Source organism: Crinia signifera, chromosome 2 (genome assembly GCF_055691185.1).
Source record: "Crinia signifera chromosome 2, ASM5569118v1, whole genome shotgun sequence".
Taxonomy (NCBI): Eukaryota; Metazoa; Chordata; class Amphibia; order Anura; family Myobatrachidae; genus Crinia; species Crinia signifera.
This window is the reverse complement of record NC_139218.1, coordinates 36,078,979-36,101,459: the sequence shown is the minus strand read 5'-3', so window position 1 is coordinate 36,101,459 and position 22,481 is coordinate 36,078,979. Positions and strand designations below refer to the sequence as shown.

Below are 22,481 nucleotides of genomic sequence, written 5' to 3'. Positions count from 1 at the left end.
TGAAGACTAATGTACTGTCTTAACTAATGCAACGTCTTCACATTGTGACCTTTTGTTCTGTTCTATTATCCCGATCAAGCGAAAGTTCAAATACTTAAGAAAAATAAAACTAATAGGCGAATACTCAGTGTGTAAGGCCTGAAAAAGCATTTAAAAGCTTTCCTTGTTGAGTCATGTACTCTGCAGTAATCAAGAGTTATTATAATGGAGGATGTTCCGTGCTCCTTTTATATACTTATTACAGACCCAGATGGCAAACCTACCTCTGCAAGTTCTTTTTATTGCCATGCGGCTACTTAAACGGCTCTTTATGGAATAGAAAACCACTTATGGGTAGACCCAATGAACCGCAACCCACAGGTATATTTACACATGTAAAAAAATATTACACAAAGTTAGTTTTAAAACAAGTTTATGAGGGGAACAAAACACACACACACAAGCCATATGGGAGCTGTGACTTCATATTAGTCTATTATGTGATGTTCCCTGAGAGGGCAAAGTCAGAAAAAAAAAAGGGAGAAAAGGTGAACAGTGTACTCAGAACTTACACAGCCGAGGCGGCCATTTTGTTGGCTGAACCTGTACTCGCAAAATACGCAGTATATCCTTTCACAATGATACAGAATTGTCATTTGTTTCCTTTATGCACTGTGCCCTCACAATGGATGCACACACAATTACATATAGTATATGAATCTAAAGTGTTCATTTTAGCACTCAGCACTTTTTCAAAACTCGTGCAGTTCCTCTTTCCTGCCTGGGGTGTCACTGTCTGCTGTGGTGTCTACCATACTGTGGCCTGTACCTCAGTACAGATCTGACTGTACTAAAAGCACCAAAGCAGACAGTGACACCTCAGGCAGGAAAGAGGAACTGCACGGGTTTTGAAAGGTGTAGGTTGGTGCTACAATGAACACCAACACTAGATCAGACCAGATGCAGAATTTATTGCATTCTGCAGCATGATACATAGGTAAATGCAGTTTTTGCCCACATTTGTAGCTTTAGCACATCCTGCCTAGTATCTGAAAGGAGGGTTCAATTGTCACCGTTCCCCCAGCTGCCACCCAACTGAGCAATTCAATACTCAGTGGTTTGGGAACTTAGTTCCCATTTGCAGAGTAGCGCGGGGTCGCTGTAAGAAGCCCATAGGCTTCTATGGGGTAAATCGCCAGCTTTTGCTTGTGATACCCCCTGCAGCAAAAACCCTGGTAACAGGGTTTTTACCGTATTTTGCTGTTAGTGCCAAGTTTTAAATAAAGCATTTAATATTTGTCCTGTCAGGTGCCCATTATGTTTCGGGGCCAACAAAGCAATTGACCCCCTATGGCTGTAACCACTGCATGCACATATACACACACACACACACACCTGTCAGTTTGAAGGGTATGACCTGATTCTGTAATCGCTATGAAGTCATTTTTAAACCATTATTGGTCATAGGACAATCATTAGTCATTTATCTGGAGTTAAGGTTAGCATGTGCCGTGTCACCACAACATAGGACACGTCTGAAGAACGAGACCATGACCTGTATCTCCGGTACAGGTGTTTCCTAAGATTAGATTAGAGGCAGGAAGCCTGCAGGTGTTCAGACGTTGTGGAACTACAAGTGCATCACAAGGATTCCGAGAGCATCCACCACTAGATAAAACAGAGCACTTTGCCGGTTACAAATGTGCACATCCTCTCCTTTATGCTGGGACTTGCAGTCCCACACCAAACCAAACCATGAGCTGCTCAATCAAAAATAGATACGCACATTAGTACAAGCAGTATATTTGTCATAGATGTCGACTTAATAAAACTTTAGCGGTGTAGAAAAAAAAAAAGAATAGTTGGAGTTTCTGGTGGAAGATATAACAGAACTGCTGCTCCACAGGCCCCTACTGCATGCGGCTAACTGCGGGCCAAGAGCAGCTGGTAATCCACAGGTTGTCTCACCCCTCTGATACTCTATGCAGTTTGCACGCAAGCCAAGCTCAGTTCAGCAGATCAAGGTCAACTACACGTTCAGTGCTTTTTTTTTTTTACCTCGAACCATAAATCATGTAGGTTAAACTTAGACTATAAAAAGAAAATGCAAAATGTAGTAAGTGCAAAAAACTGCAAAGGGAATGAAAGGCAGTCCGGGCGATATATAAAACAAAAAATGCTAAACTATTACAAATCGGTATTTCGGGAGCAAATTAATTGCATGAAACGTGAATCTGGATAACCAGTCAGCAACATCGATCCCTGGCATAAGTATTCTTATATAAACAAAAAGTTAAATATGACGTGACATCCGACATCTCCCGGCATTGTTGCACTGACTGAATCAATCAGCTTCTGTCGTTTTTCAAACCCAGCCTGTAACATGGCAGTTAGGTGCTGATTGGCTGGTACTCTATCACTCTTTGTAAGGCTTAGTATACTGTATTTCACCCATTCTGCCACTGGATTCATATGCCAACAATTAGGCATTCTGGGTACAGTCAATTCAGCTATATGGTGGTACATGTGGTAAGGGAATCAGTGCAATAAAATGAGTGGACATAAATGATTATCTGCCGCCACAGACGTTGTGCTTTTGCGTACACACACTAAACGAGCCCCCGTTGGTGCCTTCAAACCCCAAGGTGAACATTTATGACCAAAACCACAAACAAGATCAAAAACTTGGAAGAGATGCCGATAGAAAACAAACCAGGTTTTATTAGACATTTGCAGAGTTTAAAAAGGACATCTGATTGGCTGCAAGGGCACAGGTTTTTTTTTTATTTAAGTGTAATTGATGCGATAGATAAGCAAGTTTGCGATTACCTCATTTATCCTCTTGGCCAGAACATACTACAGAAGGCAAGAGCCACCTTTTTAAACTAATAAAAAACACTGCTCAATCTGCTTCCTCCTTCTCATTTCCACACAGGTACCAGATTAAACTGGAATTACAATGGAAATGTCAACAAGACATTTATATTGTGTAGCACATAAAAAACAAACAAATGTGACTGAATAAAATAAGAAAAAGTAACATTACTTAGCTAAATTCACACTTGAACTCCTCCTCCTTCCATGACTTGTTTACTGTAAGTCAGGCATGTCCAAACTATGGCCCTCCAGCTGTTGTGAAACTACACATCCCAGCATGCCTTGCCACAGTTTTAGCATTCCCTAATAGCAAAACTGTGGCAAGGCATGATGGGACTTGTAGTTTCACAACATCTGGAGGGCTATAGTGTCAACATGCCTTCTGTAAGTGATCCGGAAGAAGCGTAGTGACAAGTTGAAGCAATGTTCTTGAAAAGATTATGACAACAAAACGCCTTCCGTGTGTCGGACATCATTACGCACGGAGAGGTCTGGGACATAAGCCCCATATAGCAAGCAACAGCGCTTGCAGCTCAAGAATTACTGAGCTGTTTGTTCAGCTATTGTTGAGCCACAAGTCCCACGTTTTGCAGAACTTGATTAAGCCTCCTATAGGCCGATATACACAAGAATGTCTGCAATGTACAAACCAAACCCTACTAAACCAATATCAAACCTGAAAGACTCAGCATAAGGTGCCAGGGAACCGTGGGGCAGATGGATTAACCTGGAGGAGATAAAATAGAAGGTGATAACGTACCAGCCAATCAACTTCTAACTGTAATTTTTCAAACATAGCTGATTGGCTGGTGCGTTAACACTCTCTATTTAATCTCTTCACAGGGCTTAATATATCTGCCCCAGAACAACATGATAGATCTTGAGAGTAAAATAAAGATGGTTTCAATAAATCTCCATATTTTGGGGCTGAATGGGTTTCCACCAAATTCTCAGGTCAAACAATCAAGGTTACTTGGCTACTGACAATAAACTAACACGGGGACTGGGGGGTTACAGGGATGTGTGATATGTTCCACTAGGGCAGGGACTGATGTAGAGGACTGAAATTGTCTCTGTAATGCTGTTGCTGTGAAATGACAATTATCATCGTCATTGTTTATTTATATTGCGCAACAAGGGTTCCACAGCGCCTAACAATACATACATGGGCAAAAACAAAAGAACAATTTACATTACAAGGCAATTTAGGACAAGCACATGGTACATAAAGACTGTTGAATCAGGGGACAGGACACTGAATTAATAGGGTGGCAGAGATCTACAATTAGAGGAAAAAGCACATGAGGAGGGAGGGCCCTGCTCGCAAGAGCCTACATTTTAAAGGTGCCATTCTACTGCATAGCGCAGAGAAGATTGCAAGAAATGACATCAGTCTGCTCCGTTCCAGAGAAAGGTCGCACACAGTTGCCTCCTTCACCATAGAAATACAGCCTCCTCACACCCCCTATAAATACAGCCTTGCTGGCCGTGGGAGGCAGGGAGGTGAAGTTCCTGACCTGGTCTGCCTCCCACACAGACTCTTTCTGGCTCACTGAGGAATCAGATTTCTTCTTAGTTTTAACTGAATATGTCAGGGAGGGGGAGGGGGAAAGTCTTTCTGTCACAAAAATGGTTTCCCTAACCAAAAATAACATCTGATTAATGCTTAGCACCCGCATATCATAGTCTACTAACTGTAGATACAGATAGCATTCATTGAGAAAAAAATAAAATCCTACGTATTTTTTTTTTTTACTCTGCTAGAAAATATACCATTATTGCCCTTACAGTAAAGAACCCCTTCCATGGCTTTTACAGTAAAGAACCCCTTCCATGCTCGGATCTCCCATTCGCTGACATTCTCTCATCCTCAGCACGATCCCCGATTTACGGCCAGATGCACTAAGCTTCAAAAGTGATAAATTCGAGAGTGATAAGCAACCAATCAGCTCCTGCCTGACATTTTTCAAACACAGTCTGTGACATGGCAGGTAGGAGCTGAGAGAAAGAGATGTAGTTTCACTTTCTGCCAGCAGATGGGTGTTTCGGAGACTCACGGACACTAAATCTTTACTGGACAACACTGAGGCAACATTTCTCACAGTAAACAAACTTGATTTCCTTGACTTCTTTGCAATGTAATAATTTCCCTTTAATGCTGTGTACACACTGCTGCAATTAGGCATGAAATCGCTGGCAAAATGGTCGCTCAGTGACCATATTGCCAGTGATTTAATGTGCAGTCAGCGATAAATGGCTGGGAGCGCGCTCCCGCGGCCAGCCCTTCATGGTCGCTGGTCGCAGGAGCTTGCTCCTCCGATTCTGCCTAAAAATTGCTGGTCGCTGGTGCACAAAGCACTGTGCACCAGAGACCAGCGATATCTACCCTCCAGCGCCGGCCGGGACCCGCCCACCCGTCCTGTCACAGCGTGACATTCCGGCCCGGGACCCGCCCACCTGCTCTGTCACAGCGTGACATGCCGGCCCGGGACCCGCCTACCCGCCCTGTCACAGCGTGACATGCCGGGCAGGCCCCGCCCACCCGCCCTGTCACAGCGTGACACACGCCCCCCCCTGCTTCCTCCTCCGTCAATGCCAGCGCATACAGCACAGAAGCTGCTGCGCAAATCTCCCCCCCACTGTGCCAGCATCCACACCTCCTGCGCGCCCCACAGCCGCACTAGTCAGTGCATAGGCTGTCTTTAGAGGGCATTGGTGTTGGGCAGCATGATTATGTTCATGCTGCCCATCGATGGTGATTTGCACCATCGGTGGGCAGCATGAGCATTACCATGCTGCCCCACACCAATAGTATGTGACATGAAAAAAAATGAAGGGGGCATTGGTGTCGGGCAGCAAGATTATGTTCATGCTGCCCATCGATGGTGATTTGCACCATCGGTGGGCAGCATGAGCATTACCATGCTGCCCCACACCAATAGTATGTGACATGAAAAAAAATGAAGGGGGCATTGGTGTCGGGCAGCATGATTATGTTCATGCTGCCCATCGATGGTGATTTGCACCATCGGTGGGCAGCATGAGCATTACCATGCTGCCCCACACCAATAGTATGTGACATGAAAAAAAATGAAGGGGGCATTGGTGTCGGGCAGCATGATTATGTTCATGCTGCCCATCGATGGTGATTTGCACCATCGGTGGGCAGCATGAGCATTACCATGCTGCCCCACACCAATAGTATGTGACATGAAAAAAAATGAAGGGGGCATTGGTGTCGGGCAGCATGATTATGTTCATGCTGCCCATCGATGGTGATTTGCACCATCGGTGGGCAGCATGAGCATTACCATGCTGCCCCACACCAATAGTATGTGACATGAAAAAAAATGAAGGGGGCATTGGTGTCGGGCAGCATGATTATGTTCATGCTGCCCATCGATGGTGATTTGCACCATCGGTGGGCAGCATGAGCATTACCATGCTGCCCCACACCAATAGTATGTGGGCTCAATATAAATGAAGGGGGCATTGGTGTCGGGGTGGCAGGGGCCGCACGGCCGTCTTGTGCCCCCACACCCCTGGCAGGAGCGGGGCACTAGCGGCTGCTGCCGCTAGATTATCCTGCCCCTACAAAGATGACCCCTGCTACATCTGTATATACACCATATACACTTTTATTCCCTTCCAGAAGGACTTCCCACAACCCATGTCAATCATAAATGAATTTAAATAGAGGGTAAAAAAAATCTAGTCAAAATTGCTAGCACATTTCAGGGGAAATTGCTGGTCCATCTGAAAAACTGGAAACTGAGCAATATATTGCTGAGAAATATATTGCGGAGATATATTGCAAGTACACTGAGCAATATATTACTCAGCAATATATTGCAAGCAATATATTGCTAGCAATATATCTCCCCCGTGTGTACACACCTTAAGACTGCTTACCACAAGTACTATGTCCTTATAGGGGGATTCCTAAAACTGTACCCCATGTCTAACTAGCGACTAAAACAATGGTAATACTATATGTGTAGAACGGTCCAGGGCACAGCTATTTGAACTCTGGTAAACTTGGCAACTCTGTATTGTGTGCTTGCAATTATACTACGGTGATCCGATTAAGTTTTAAAAACAAGTGGCAACTGAACGCGATGCAGAGACCCCTGTTGGAGAATGCTTCTGCAATTTCACACAGCAAACTGTAACATTCTTCAATGTGTGTGAAATATGCCACACACAGACAGACAACACACACACACAGACAACAGCAGATATGTGACTGCAGCATTTACCTCACTGCACACCACTGCGAAGCATCGCAAGTGATTCTGGCCTCCTTGGAGTTACCTTGAAATTCACTCATAAATAGGTAGGTTTACACAAAGTTTTAAAAGCAGCCAATCCTACTTGAACTTGTATTAATACCACAGAGGCAAAATTAGGTTTAGTAGTTGTGGGACACATACCCGTGTGCCCAGGTTTTAGTAAATCTCGAAATGTTACACATTTCTTAGAAATGAAAGGTAGAATCTGAGGGACTGTGGACATCTCCACGGGATGCGGTAGAAAGTAGTTAGGTCAGCAGTCAAAAGTTTGACATGCACATCAGATCGACGTGGTCAAAAGGTAAAAGCAATAGGTTGACGTGAAAAGGTCGGTATATGGTACGTTTTTCACATAATTTTTTTTTAGAAAGATGGTTTTTCATACTGTATTATGCAAGCGGCCTTCTAGCGAGATTAGAATAGTGTGCCAAGCGCAGCGAGGCACAGCGCGTGACAGCATGGCGAGGGCGCATAAAAAAAAAAACCTGGTCTAATTCTCCCATTTAGAAAGTAAGCTCTCAAACAGGGATCGCTTCTCTCATGCAGGCTTCATATACCCCTTTTACACCAAAACTGCCGGGTGGCAGCCGGGATTTTGGACCCGGGTGCGACCCGGCACTTGTTCCCTTTTACACCAGCGTCCCCCGGCATTATGCCTGGTAGGGGACGCTGGTGAATTCGTGCCCTTAGCCGGCACTCGGAGATGACAATCTCCAAGCGCCGGGAAACCCACCGACCGTCACCCCCGCAATGCCGACCGATGCGCTGGGGGCAAGCCCAGCACCCAGGTAAGCTGCTGGGCTGCCCCCAGCCTCTGTGCACCCCCAGCCTCCGTCCATGAGGTGAATGGATGCTGCACACAGCAGCAGAGGTTAATGGATGCCTGTCAGCCGCAGACAGCAGCGGAGGCTGTACGCATCCCCTGCCCAACCTCAAGGCGCTGCGGTCCGGAGGTTGGGGCTCCCTGATTGGAGGAAATGGGTCCCTGGGTCGGATGACCCGGATTACCCTTTTACACGGCCCCTGAACATTTGCTGGGTTGGACACCGGGTAACAGGACACGTGGCTCTGGTGTAAAAGGGGTATTACTCCATACTCACTACAATGGCACCTAGCCCTCAGTTTTGGCCACCCTGATGTGTACTGCAGTGTCTGTCTGCTGATACAGCAATGTTTATATACTATCTACATTGTCTTGAACTGTAAAGGGGTGTACACACGGAGTGATTTTTGCTAGTGAGCGACTTTAAGCGATTTTGACTAAGGGATTGGACTAAATTCAACAGCAAATTTGACTAAGCGATTAAGTCACATTTTTTTCTTTTTTTGTTCTTTGTTAGGCGTTGCAGAATCCTTGTGGTGCCAAGATTATCATTATCTTCATCATCAATAGAAATCAGTGACCTAATGTAGGGTACACACCAGGGCGACCCGCTCACGATGCACATCGTGAGCGGGTCGTCAGTGTCTCGTCCGACCCGCTCACGGTGACGCGGGGGGGCACGACCCGCTCACGATGTGCACCGTGAGCGGGTCCGATCCGATGGCGACCCGCACCCGGCTGTATGGTCGTCATTGAGATCCTACCTGCAGCAGGTAGGATCTCAATAACGACCGACCCGCGGGACCGCGCATCGGATCGGTATCGGTCCACACCAGGACAGAAAAGGGCCCATTCACCACACAATCTACATACAATTGGTCGGAATTGGATCTAGATTGAGGGGATCGGGCCCTAGTCGTCCTGGTGTGTACCCAGCATAACAGATGCAGAAAATCTGAGAGAATAATTATGAGGTTCTCTGGTGAATGCTTCATTAAACAAAATGGCTGCCTCTATCAGGTAATGGCAACAATAATGTCCGTGACATGGGAAAGATACACCACAATGGTTAGGCTAGTTCATTGCACAGTTATTTCTCCTGCAGGATGAAGCTACTTATAATTATCACAATTTACAAGCAGGGAAAGTGTTCTAGAAGTCTGTAAATAAGCAAATGGTATTGGCAGACGTTATGAATAATTATCTGCTTTTGTTACATAAGTGGGAGTTGACAACAGAAACCGAGGCTTATTTAATAACAGAGTGCAGTATGGCATATATGCCATCTCCTAAGCAACACTTCCGATAGATCTATGGTTTTCTAGCACAGTTTAGATTCAATCAATGTTTCAGGGGTACAGAATATTTGTACACATTTTATTAAAACTTAACATACAGCAAACATTGTTCCTTAGCCCCTTGAGTGGCGGGTTTTGCTGGGGCAGGACAAACCTACCAGGGCAGGTTTGTTCTGCCCTAGCAAAACCCACCACAGATTGTAGGAGCCCCCGCCCCCCCTAACCTTCGACCAATGAGATTCTGTCTATCTTTTCTTTATTGCATCCTAGAAAATTAGACAGACTCTGATTGGTTGCTATGGACAACATTACCTCTTCATTTTTAGAACCTTTAGTAAAATTGTACCCCTTAAGCTGGACATATACTAGGGCGACTCAAGGGGGGGGTATCACGGGTGAAGTCACCCGTGATCCCCTCCCCCATTGAGCCGCCCAGGCAACAGGATCGCATGCTTCTATAGTCAGTGCAACTGGCAGGCTATGTTGTGATGCAACGGGACCACACATCGCATTGAGACCTATTTGTTCAGTTTTAATAAAATAAGTTATGAACACAGCATTTCGTACACAGAACAATGGCTATGTTCTGAGCTTGTTCACACGGGTTCGCCATTACTGCCTCCAAAGAATATTTAAAATGGTATCCAGATGGCTGACAGACAATACCTAGGTCAAAAGTCAATAGGCTGACACAACGAAAAGGCCGACACGCGGTTTTCCGCGAATAGTAAAGTGGTCAAAGCTTCTCTCGCCATGAAAGGTTACTCTTAACACTAACTAGGGGTCCAGGTGCTCAGGAGTCAACATTACACAAAAAAAGTGAAAAAGGACTGCAAACGCAGAGAGAACAGACAAACCACGCACATTTGGTGGGCAATAAGTGGGAATTTCTCATTACCTCAATGCTGTGAGGCAGCAATGCTAAAAAAAGGGGGCCACCCTGCTAAATGGTTATGATCGGGTCTCCAATTAAAGCCCATTTTTGGGTGGTCTAAAAATGTCCTATTTTCAGGCGATAACACGTGGGATCTGGGATAAGTATCCAGATCCCCTCAGAGGGCTGCTTATGGAGGACTATGTGCCCAAGGCATAATCCCTGATAAATGCCAGGTATCGGGGCTAATTGGAAAGCTCCCGATGACTCAATAAGATGCGGTAAATTATCAATGAATACCTTCCATAGCTATTTAATGCAAGGGGGCACACAAACCTAGTGGTCAGTTTAAATAAGCGCAAGAGAGGCAATAGTAATACATCATACTTATAGGTTACCCTCATAGATGGGATCTCAACCTTTCTGTATCTTGTATTTCTGCACAAAGCCCCATACACACACACACACACACACACACACACACACACACACTAGATTATTTATGTTTTAAAAAGATATAATCGCTCAGAAGGACCAAAATAGCGATATCTAAAAAAATAATAATTGCTTAGTGTGTACGATCTATATTGTTAACGATGCACGCTCCCACGGGGCATGCCGTCAGTAAGGACTGGGTGATATCACTGAATGATATCATTACTAGAGTGTATCTAACCAACTGTGAGATAGAAATGAGGAGTTTAGGGATGAGACCGACCCATGGGGGTAAATTTAGATAGATTATTACTTGATGTCAAGCTTGTGCATCCGCACTATATCGGTAACGATGCATGCACATGCGAGCCGTTACCAATGTCCTCCACCTTCTGTACATCCTGATTATATTGTTAAGGACCGCATGCATGGAAAGGATGAAGTCACTAAACAATATCCTTCAGTATGTATGTACTATATCGTTCCCCGGAAGTCCAAAAGATATCGTTGACGATATCCTCTAGTGTGTACCCAGCTGAACATTGATTTTTAAATTGATCTGAAATGACTAAAAATAGTCCAAAATTAGTAAATAAACCCGCCTGACTATTTTGTACATTTAAGCCCCAACCGCTCTACAAAACAATATGAACAAAGAAATACCAACAGATATTATTCATTAAAAAAGGCACATAAACAGCCGCTTACTGGTTCCCGGACGTATGCGACACACTGACACAGGATTAGGTATGAGAGAAAAATATATTGTAAGCCGCACAGAACGCCAACATAAAAACATGCTTATTAACAATAAAAAGCATTTACAGCTAAAGGAAATATTGTAGCCGACAAGTTTAATCACATACATTGCTCCCATGGCTACCTGAATGCTCAAACTGGTTCTTCACATCTGCATTTTCTCCCAATTGCAAAGTAGGGATATAAATATATAGGTGCAACATGTTAACCTGCAATTAACTTCTGGTGGTGGCAGTAGTACAATATATGAATCATTTATGGCAAGAGGATTCTAATGCAAATATTTCAAGCCAATTTGTAAGGGACCAGTAAAAACAAGAGAAATTCTTAATGGAAAAAGCAAATTCTTAATGGAAAACAGCAACGAGTAACGTTAACACATTCATATATTCAGAAGTTTCAGGAGCTTGTCAAGGCTGCCGATAATTGAGATAAGGTTGTAATCATGCGGATGGGTCTTTCCAACGCTCAGTAGTGTTCCCGAGTACAGAGACAATGACGAACACTACAGGGAGCCCTTCCAGGTCTGAAATGGATGAGGACGTTGTACAATAAGCTGCATTCAGATGGAAATACGTACCATAAATCATCACGTTCTGTCAGGGTAGACTATGGGATTTTTTTTTTTTTGCACGCACACACGTCTAGGGGCACTTACGAAACTCTTTTGCAAAATAAATGTGCAATTATAGCACTCAGTAAAATGCCATACCTATAACATGTATGTGATTACCTGCACCCATCACAACTCAGCGGTAAAATATGAAGGGCTGCAAAACGGAGAGACACAAATCGTCATGTTCACAGAAAGGTGCAGAACGACTGCAAAAATAAATACATATAGTACCAGGTAAAACATCAAGGAGAGGCGCACAGCTTAATTTGAGATAGATAGATCTAGAGAGTCTTTGGGCATTTACCTTTTCCAAAAATGAATCAGCATTCTAGGTTTTGGAAATGTGTGTATGGGGGTATTTATCAAAGTACCAACCAATTAGCTCCTAACTCATCTTTCAAACATAGCCTGTAAAACGTGAAGGTAGCAGCTGATTGACTAGTGCTGTATCTCTCCAATAGTGTACACTCTAGGATTTTTGAAGGGCTGGGTGCTGATCACCGGACAGGGTATGTTTTTCAATCGGGAGGGCACATTTTACATTAGAAACAAAAACGTATATAAAAGATTCCACACTGCATTAGGATTACGCCCATTGTCATACTCTGCTATGCCCATTCCAGATCTTGTCGTAATGACATCTACACATTATGGCGCACACTGTAATGCCTCTTACACATTATACCACACACCATAATACCCATTACACATGATGGCATACACCGAAAGATGTCAGAGGCATGTCAGCGCGATGGGAGGCAGCGTAAGGGCGCACAGTGCCACACACAAAAAAGGGCAGGGTGCATTTTGAGGTTTTAAAAAGGGGCAGGGTGCAGCACCCTACAAAAGAAGCTTCGAGAGAACACTACTCCAAACTTCAGTAAATTTGCCCCTAAAACTTTAGACCTCAGAATATAAGTCTCACTTAATTGTAATTAAGTCTCACCACATTTGCTCAGCTGTGATTTACAATGTGGAGGCCAGACTCTAAAGCCCCATACACACTGGGCGATATAGCTCATTTTATCGGCCAGTGTGTGCACCCGTGGGTCATTAACAACCCCCTCCGTCATCTGTGCATGTACAGATGAGGGAGCGGATCGTTAATGTGCCAAGCTGCAGAAAGCTACTTGGCCAAGCCCCCCACTGTCACTTGTTGTCCGCCGGCAACAGCAAGTGTGTATGCACTAGCTGATGCCAGCACCCCGATATTGGCGGAAGCGGGGATCACCCAGTGAGTATGAGCCATAAGCCAATCAATCCCAACCTTGGTCTTCAAGGTACACTGAGGGCTGGATGTACTGGAGTGCAAGTCTAGCGGCCATACGGGATGGCGGCCAAACTCAGAGGTTTTTATTTTAAAAGGGGGCAGATGAACTCCGTTGAAAATAAAAAAGATGCTTCACGAAATTTATTAAAAAGTTGATATATTGCACGGATTTCGCTATTTGGATGTGAAACATAGAAACATAGAATTTGACGGCAGATAAGAACCACTTGGCCCATCTAGTCTGCCTCTTTTTTAAACTTGTTACCTCAAACCATATTTGATCCTTATTTTCGCACTTGTGTCCGCACATTTACGGGCAATCCTGTGTCGCAAGCAGCTCGGTCACATATGAACGTGGCTAATTGGGTGGAACAGGGTAATCACGAGGTTGAGTTAGGGCTGAATTTCGGGGCGTGTATGATTGGATCCATCTCTTGCACCAGATCGTATGCCCCAATAAAGAAGACAACTATTTGATCAAGCAAACAAGTAGGGGACGGTCAAGCTGCAGAGACAGGAAGTCTTCATACGGCGGAATATCCACGCTTAGAGCAATGCACACAGTACGAGGGTATGGGCAGATAGCCGAATCATATAAACAAGACCTTACATAGCATAGAATTAATTTAGGCAAAAAGTTTTGGCAGGTAACCATACTTTCAAGACCCCGCCTGAATTTGACCAATGATACGGTTTTCAAAAAGACGTTTAAAAAAAGCCTACCTTCATAAAATTCCATGTACGACACATATTTATATGTAGTACAAGAAAAAGGAAACGACACACATGGACTTGCAAGCAAACCAACAGGACACTGCCCTAACAGTGTAAACATGACCGCTCAGGAAACACACGCCACGCTGCCCATCACTTAGCCGGCTGCTATTTTGAGGGTGGCAAATATTGACTAATAGGCAATGACAATTCAATGATAGCAACATGTTCTTTTGAAGGGTAATGGTTTTATACATAGGTCAAAAACACAAGATGATTTACACTACCCAGATCATAAAAAACACCTCGGCATATAACACAATCCATAAAGCACATGACACAATTACAGGCAACAGGAGCGATTACAGATAACGCTACGCTCCGCGCTATCCTGGGGCTTGTAGTCCCACTACGGCTGGATATTATCAGGGTGTCTATCTCTGCTACAGGGTAATGATTTAAAAAAGGTATTAATATTTTTCCACTGAAAAGTATGTTTTATCATAACTAGTACTGGAACAAACATTTTGAACAAGCAATAGTTTTATTAATCCTATAATAATCGTTACGCCTACAACGACAGAGACAGGTATAGTAAATGTAAAGAATGAATGTATTAAACGGTCATTCAGAAACATGCATGACTAATATAACATTCACTCACAAGGGCCTGATCCCACTAATCCATGCCAAACTATCTCCCACGCAGCCGGCTGACACACTGGACGGTCTCTATAACAATGTCAGAACTTGGGGGGGGGGGGGGGGGTGTTATGGTTTTTCAAATTCTAAAGGCATGTCACAATTCTAGAATAAACACCAACACTATTTAAAATAAAAGAAAAACCAACAACACATACAACTCTGCAAGAGGACAACATGTAATACATGTCAAACACTGACAAATAAGGGTTTGTTATTTCTCTCTGGTGCAAACAGATTATTCTTCAGAATTGTATTTATTTTAACCTTTCTGGAACAGACAGATAACAATTTGTTCCAAAGCAAAGTGAAACAATCACTGTCTCCTACATTTGTGTTACGTGATGTGACATCTTAAATTGCAATATAAGGTCAGGACAATGCAGGGGGAGCCAGCTGCGGTTAAAATAAACCACACTTGTGCGATTACAACCATAACTTGGGAGACATGCCAGCGACCCGGCCGTAGTCAGCGTGAGTCACCCACACAGTCATTCTCCCTCCTGTCCATAGTATTCCAGTCATGACTTTCAGGTTGGTCTCTATGTAACCCCTGCACCCCCACTTGGGCTGACACTCTCTTCCAGACATGACGTCTCCCTCGCCTGCAGAGCTTGCACTTTGCTGCCCACATCACATCCACAAAACAAAATGAACTGAATTTACCTTTTCCTTACAGGGTCTCATAAAAAAATACACAATTCAGTTTGCACATTATCTTATGTTATTTCTCCACCCTGATAGGTGCAATCACATCCTGCATCTATGGTTGGTAACGTTCTCCCCCATGGTAGTTGTAAGCCCTCTTTTCCTGTAAGTAACTATAATAGGCTGCTTTTCTACTACTATGTAGTATATACAGGGAGGGGGGTTGGGAACATGGCCCCTGGGTGTGTATCCTCCCCTGTAATGTCACAGTGCCAGATTCCCAAGGTACAGCATTACCTCATTTCCATGAGACCCTGAGCCAGAGGTCTAATCACAAAACCAGACATCCTCCTCACACAAGGGGGCATGCAGGCTGCAAGGTCTCTGCACTACAATACACACCGCGCCAACAGCACAGGCTCTGCATCTCATCATAATGCCATCCTGCACTACTCCATTTCATCCTAGTGATGCCACCCTACTAACTACAGTGTAATGATGCCACCCTACTAACTACAGTGTAATGATGCCACCCTACTAACTGCAGTGTAATGATGCCACCCTACTAACTACAGTGTAATGATGCCACCCTACTAACTACAGTGTAATGATGCCACCCTAACTACAGTGTAATGATGCCACCCTAACTACAGTGTAATGATGCCACCCTACTAACTACAGTGTAATGCCACACTAGTCATATGCCACTCTGCCAGCTACATCCTATTGCCACCCTATAATCTGAATCCTAATGATACCATCCTGCAAACTTTGCAAATGGATGCAGGTTTCTGTAAGTACAGGGCAAGCAGCAGGCAGTCATCATGCTGTGCTTCCCTTCCCCAGCCTCCCTCCTCCCCAGCCAGGCTGCTGCTTCCCCAGCCTCCCTCCTCCCCAGCCAGGCTGCTGCTTCCCCAGCCTCCCTCCTCCCCAGCCAGGCTGCTGCTTCCCCAGCCTCCCTCCTCCCCAGCCAGGCTGCTGCTTCCCCAGCCAGGCTCCCACCACCCAGCCCGGCTGCTGCTGCTTTCCCAGCCTCCCTCCTCCCCAGCCTGCCTGCTTCCACAGCCCGGCTGCTGCCTCTCTCCTCCCCAGTCCGGCTGCTGCTTCCCCAGCCTCCCTCCTCCCCAGCCCGGCTGCTGCCTCCCTCCTCCCCAGCCCGGCTGCTGCTTTCCCAGCCTCCCTCCTCCCCAGCCCGGCTGCTGCCTCCCTCCTCCCCAGCCCAGCTGAGTCAGACATGGGGCTGGATCTGTAGCAGCAGCAGTAGTACAGCCGTGGCCATTTCTGTGTAACAATGCAGGAGCAGCACTTACCCCGGTTGGGCAGCCCAGGACGCGTCTCCACATCACCCCGATGCCAACACATTGTGCCCCAGGAGCAGGCGGCCGGTGCCTGTGCGTGTGTGTATAAGGAGCCGCTGCTGCCGCCACCGCCGCTATATCCTCCGTCTGTGTCCTCCGTGCTCTGGCTCCGGGCGCTGCAGCAGCAATGTGTGTGAGTGTCACAGCCTCCCCCCGCCCGCAGCACTAATCCTCCTCCACCTCACCCGGCTGCTGCTGCACACACGGGCCCTCCCACTGGTGTGCCATTCATCCACTCAGGCGGGTTCCTTAACCCTTCCACCCACGCAGCCAGCATTGCTGTCACCGGTGCCCCTCCTCACTGCTGCCACTCACCCGTGGCCTGGCGTGGGGCTGAGGGGGCAATGCCTCCAGGAATAGCCGCAGATCCCGGAATTCCCGGATCCTGTGATATATTGTTATTCTCCTGTACCGCATAGTATATGATAGATAGATAGATAGATAGATAGATAGATTAGATATATATTTATTTTAAAGATTTACGGTTAGTAGGTATATAGATAGATTTAAAATCTAATAGTATAACTCCAACCATCCCAATTTTAGCAGGACAGTCCCTTTTCTGGTCCCCCCCCCCAATGATGAGAAATGGGGACATGACACAGGGTCACTCCCCCAAACATCTGGTAAATTAATGAAAGCCACAAGGAAGGTCACCAGTGGCCTGATGTGCCTGTGGGGCTCCCTGTGGCCAGAAGAGGGTGAAAGACAGTGGATGTGGGTGTGCTAGTGAGTAGGAGGCGTCAGGCTGGCAAATGTGGGTGGGGGGCAATTTTTTGGAAATTTTTACGGTACTTGTTTCCTAGCACGGCGCCACCGATTAACATTGGAAGGCGTTGTGTCTGAAAAATCGGTCGCATCGCATGCGACCAGATCGCATGCGATGCTACCGATTGGACACGATTTTTAATTGTACATCCACGTTGGCGTGGAGTTGATTGTATATAGTGTGGCGAGCCGCCGAGCCCGAAGTGTGGCGAGTGGACGCGGATTACTTCTCTTGTATTCCGCGTGCGCTCGCCACACTATATAAAGTCAACTCCACGCCAACGTGGATAGTGGAGGTATGAAAAGGTCGGAGGACGCGTACGGCGTTTATTGTGGCATCGCGTTAACAACCTAATAATTAACCATCATGGTGGGTATACAAACGGTGGAGATGGTGTCGGACTTCAAAAGGAAACCAAATGCCATGCACCCACTCATAATATCTGACAGAGTAGTGTCGAGGGTCGACTCCTTCAAATTCCTAGGAACAACGATTTCCTGCGACCTCAAATGGGGTCCCAACATCATTACAACTGTCAAGAAGGCTCAGCAGCGGTTGTTCTTCCTGAGGCAACTCAAGAAATTCAACATCCCGCAGGAGCTGCTGCTCATCTTCTACACTGCCATAGTAGAGTCTGTCCTTTGCTCCTCGATCACAATCTGGTTCGGAGGAGCAAACGAGAATGACAGACGAAGTTTGCAAAGAGTGGTGAGGATGGCAGAAAAGATCATTGGGGCGGAGCTCCCCACTGTCCAAGAACTATACCTAGCCAGGGTCAATAAGCGTGCAGGAAAGATCTTGGCGGACAAGCTACACCCTGGCCACAACCTGTTTGAACCCCTTCCGTCAGGCAGAAGTTTTAGGTCCATCCCAGCAAAGACGACAAGAACTACAAAAGGCTTTTTCCCACTAGCTGTCCACCAACTAAACAGTATTGAACGTACCAAATACTAAATACTAACTCGAACTGTTCTAGATATATGTGAAATGTATGTGATGTATGTTTATGCCTCTCTTCCCACCCCCTTTGTGTTCCCTGCTTGATGCTGCACTGTTACCACAAAAAAATCCAAGCATACGCAAGTATACCTGGCCAATAAAGATGATTCTGATACAATTAAAAATCGGGTCTGGGGGGGGGCATTTTACATTGTAATCAGCCATCAGGGTGGCTGTACAATGTAAAATCGGGTCGGTCGCGTCGCATCGCATGCCATTGTAATCTGTCAGTGTGTGTGTTTATTTGACTATTTTTAATACTGTGGAACTACAAGTGCCAGCGGGCCCTTTAATGCCCCACATGCTGGGACTTTTGATTCTCCAAGTCCCAGCTTGCGGGGGAGGCTTGCTGGGACTCATAGTTCCACAGGAAAAGACAATAGTTTTTAATTCTATTTTTTTTACACTCAATCAGCCCGGTGGCCACCGCACAGGGCCACCGAGGACAGCACCAGGCTTCAGCCTGGTCAGGTAAGTCCTGGAGGGGGGACCCCTTTATTGGGGGGGTCCCCACTTTCCCAGGACCCCTGGCCAGGCTGACTGGTCAGAGGGCTGAATGCTTTGGCCGCAGGACCTTATATAATAAGTGTCCCCCGGCTGTGGCATTACCCTGCTGGCTGGTTTGGCCTGGGGCTGGTTCTTAAAATACGGGGGACCCCTAGTCATTTTGTCCCCCGTATTTTGGGAACCAGCCCCGGACCTGGAGCCTGGGGCTGGTTTTAAAAAATCAGCGAAGCCCTATTTTCGGGTTTCCTGATTTTTTAATACCAGCCCCAGCTCTTCAGCCTGGAGGGGGATCCCACGTCGTTTTTTTTTTTTTTTAATGGGTAAAAGGGTGACTAAAATGTAGACGCATAACCCATCTATATAGAAGTTTAGTCACCCTGCGGCTGACTAAAGTTCTATATAGACGGGTTTGCGTCTAAATTTTAGTCACCCTGCCGGCTGACTACTTTCACGTATATAGCGGTTTGCTATAATTATGCCCTAACCCAGCCCATTATGATAATTTTGCTCACATATGACGTGTCAATAGCCCAAATCGAGACAGTGTGTATGGTGGTACAATCTTTTTCTTGCGACTGTTTGGAAGGGAGTACATCGGACGTCGCAAGTAAAATTGTACAGATGTGTGTACGCGCGTGATCGGCTGTTGTTTGTGGACGGTCCGGCGGGAATGCGGTCGGCCGAACGGTTGCAAGAAACAGGGATTGTATATACAGTATGTGTACCCAGTTTTAGAGGCAAATTCCTTCTCAAATGGACAAAACCATGTGCACTGCAGGGGGGCAGATGTAACAGGTGCAGATAGAATTAGATTTGGGTAAATTATTTTGTTTCTGTGCAGGGTAAATACTGGCTGCTTTATTTTTACACTGCAATATAGATCTCACTTTGAAGAAAAACCCACCCAAATCTAACTCTCTCTGCACATGTTACATCTGCCCCACCTGCAGTGCACATGGTTTTGTCCATCTAAGAAGGATTTTGTCAGAAAGATTGAACTAGAATAAGGCCCTTAGTGTGTAATGTACCTACACTTGGGTATGGGTCATTGGGTCGACCAAATTAAGGTCGATATACATTGGGTCGACCACTGAAAGTCAACACATGAAAAAGATCGACATGCCTAATGTCGACAGGGTCAAAAGGTTGAAACAAGCATTAGGTCGACATTGGGAAGTCAAAATGTTCACACGTTTGTGTCCTGAATGTTGACAAAGTTGACATGGATACCGAAAAAGTGCACCGCGTCCCGTGGCATGGCTCGCTGCACTCGGCACACTATTATATTCACCCGCCATGCTCTAGTGCATGGAATACCGCCTGTCGGCACATGTCGGCTCAATATATCATGTAAAACCCATGTCGACCTTTTGACTGTTGACCTTCCCAATGTTGACCTAATGCTTGTGTCGACCTTATGTCCCTGTCAACCTTAGGCCTGTCGACCTTTTCATGTGTCGAGCTAAGGCCATAGTTACCTCCCCTCCTGCATTCTGCAGGAGACTCCCTGAAATAGCAGCAATCTCCCTCTCTCCCTCATTAGTCTAGCAATCTCCCTCATGTCACCTAGCCCACATTACACTGTTACACTTTTGGGAAAAAAAGGAATGAGAGAGCGATACATTTACATTGAATCATCAGCACCATTTCCCAGCACTTTACCAAGTATAGTAGCTCTTACTAACTGCTTTGGGCTCATCTACATTTGGATATAAGTCATTTTAAATGATTCCTCCCAGATGTAGCAGTACACACCCACGCTTCTAGGTGCCACGTTCACAATCTCTTTTCACAATCTCTCCATATATGGAACTAGACACGCCCTTTGGGTGGAGCATGACATGCCCCCTCAATGGGGTGCCATGCAAAATTCTACTACCAACTATAATCTCCCTGAAACTATTTTTCAAAAGTAGGAAAGTATGGCTAAGGCCTGTCAACACAATGTATGTCAGCCTTAATAGTGTTGACCTAGCGACTGTTTACCCTACTCACGTAGCGACTTAGGGGCATTTTCTAAGCGTCTCACTAGATTGATTACAAAATGCCCCTACATCGTTGTGTGTCTAGGGGCCACAGCGATTGCGATGCACGACCCAATGCGGTGCTTTCACTGCTGCGATTCCTATCCAGCACGCTGGATAAATATGTAATTGGCAGGTGACTGGCCCTGACAGATCTCTCAGCGGAACATCGCTGTGCAGTGCTGTGTGCTGAGCGATCTGAGCATTTTAATCGATCTAGCATCCCCCAGAATACTCATCTACACACGTCTCTTAGTGTGTAGGCCCCAATAAGCCTCGGAAAGAGATAAAGTGGCGCACTAATTACCGGGTTTTTGCGGGTCCGCGGGAAGGAGCGGGACTAAAATGACGCGATTTGCATCATTTTAGCTCCGCCCCTACTCACGGACCCGCAAATCGCGGCGTTTACATGGATTGGGGGTGGGGCTTTAAGTCATCAGCTCCGTCCCCGCCCCCCGACCTGAAGATCCGGCTGTCCTCTCCGGGCTTCTCCCGGAGAGGCTATTTGAAACGTCGGCAAGTATAAATAAAAGGCACAGTTAAGATTCCTTTGTGGCTGTTAGGGGGAAGAGGGTGACAGACTGATGGTTTGGGCGTGTTGTGGTAGAAAGTGGCAGGCTGGCAATGTGGGCATGTAAAAAAAAAACAGTTTTTGAAAATTTTCCAAGACTTCTATAAATTCCCAATCCACTCAAGGAAACAGGGAAATATTTCACAGAACAGTTTTTAAACTTTTGGTTCTGTCTCCGCATCAAAGTTATTGGAATTATTGGGCCAATTCTGGTTCACACGCAGTGATCCAAATGCGGCCCCTGCCCCGATGGTCGGGTTTGCGCATGCGCATTTTTGCGCATGTGAAAACCCCAACTGCGAAAGGCCGCAGCGAATTACTCACTGGTCGGGCCATTCACAGTGGGGAGGGATGGACGGGGGTGGGGGCGGCACTCGGCCATGGGAACACCCAGCGTATTATTGGTGTCCCCATGAAAACCCTGATTGTTTACATCTGCGCGAGGGTGGGCCGATGACTGCCAGGGATGGGCGCCTGACATCACATGACGTCATTAATATGTGAAAAAGAGGGGATATAGGAGTGGAAATAATGGGGTATAAATAAGATAAATTATATCTGATCGAGTGGTACCTGTAAAAAAACTTGTAAGTTAGTAGATAATGTTTACACCCTTTTGGGGAAAAATTATATTTTGTGAGGAGAGGTCCAGTACTACTGTCCCTAGCTTACCCTGCGATCCGGTGCTTGGGCTTGATGGCAGTTTGTGATGATAATTAGGCCATATCCATACCACTGGAGCCGATGCGGTCGTCAAACTTGCTGAAGGTGAAATACTAGCAGTTGAGGAGACCGTGGCCGTTGCTGGGTAGTGTGGCGTCCTGTGCTAGATGTTATTCGCACAGGGATTATGTAGCTGCCGTGCCGGTCAGATGGAAGTGTATTCACCGCGTGTAGCGGGTGACGGAAGTCACCGGAAGTATCCCGGAAGTCAGCGCCGGGCGCTGTGGGGATCGTGGACGGGTC

General features: G+C 45.9%; 1 protein-coding gene across 2 annotated transcripts in view; it reads right to left on the bottom strand.

Moving 5' to 3' along the window:
* NRIP1 (nuclear receptor interacting protein 1) overlaps positions 1-16,897 on the bottom strand; it is a 63,340-nt gene extending 46,443 nt beyond the window's left edge. Inside the window, exon 1 of one of the 2 annotated variants that reach the window (XM_083171898.1) lies at positions 16,598-16,897. The gene's annotated coding sequence lies outside the window, so the exon portion shown is untranslated. Of the gene's footprint in view, positions 1-15,584; positions 15,896-16,597 lie in introns of those variants that run through there. The other variant, XM_083171899.1, reaches the window with a different exon arrangement.
* Between the last annotated feature and the right edge of the window lie 5,584 nt (positions 16,898-22,481).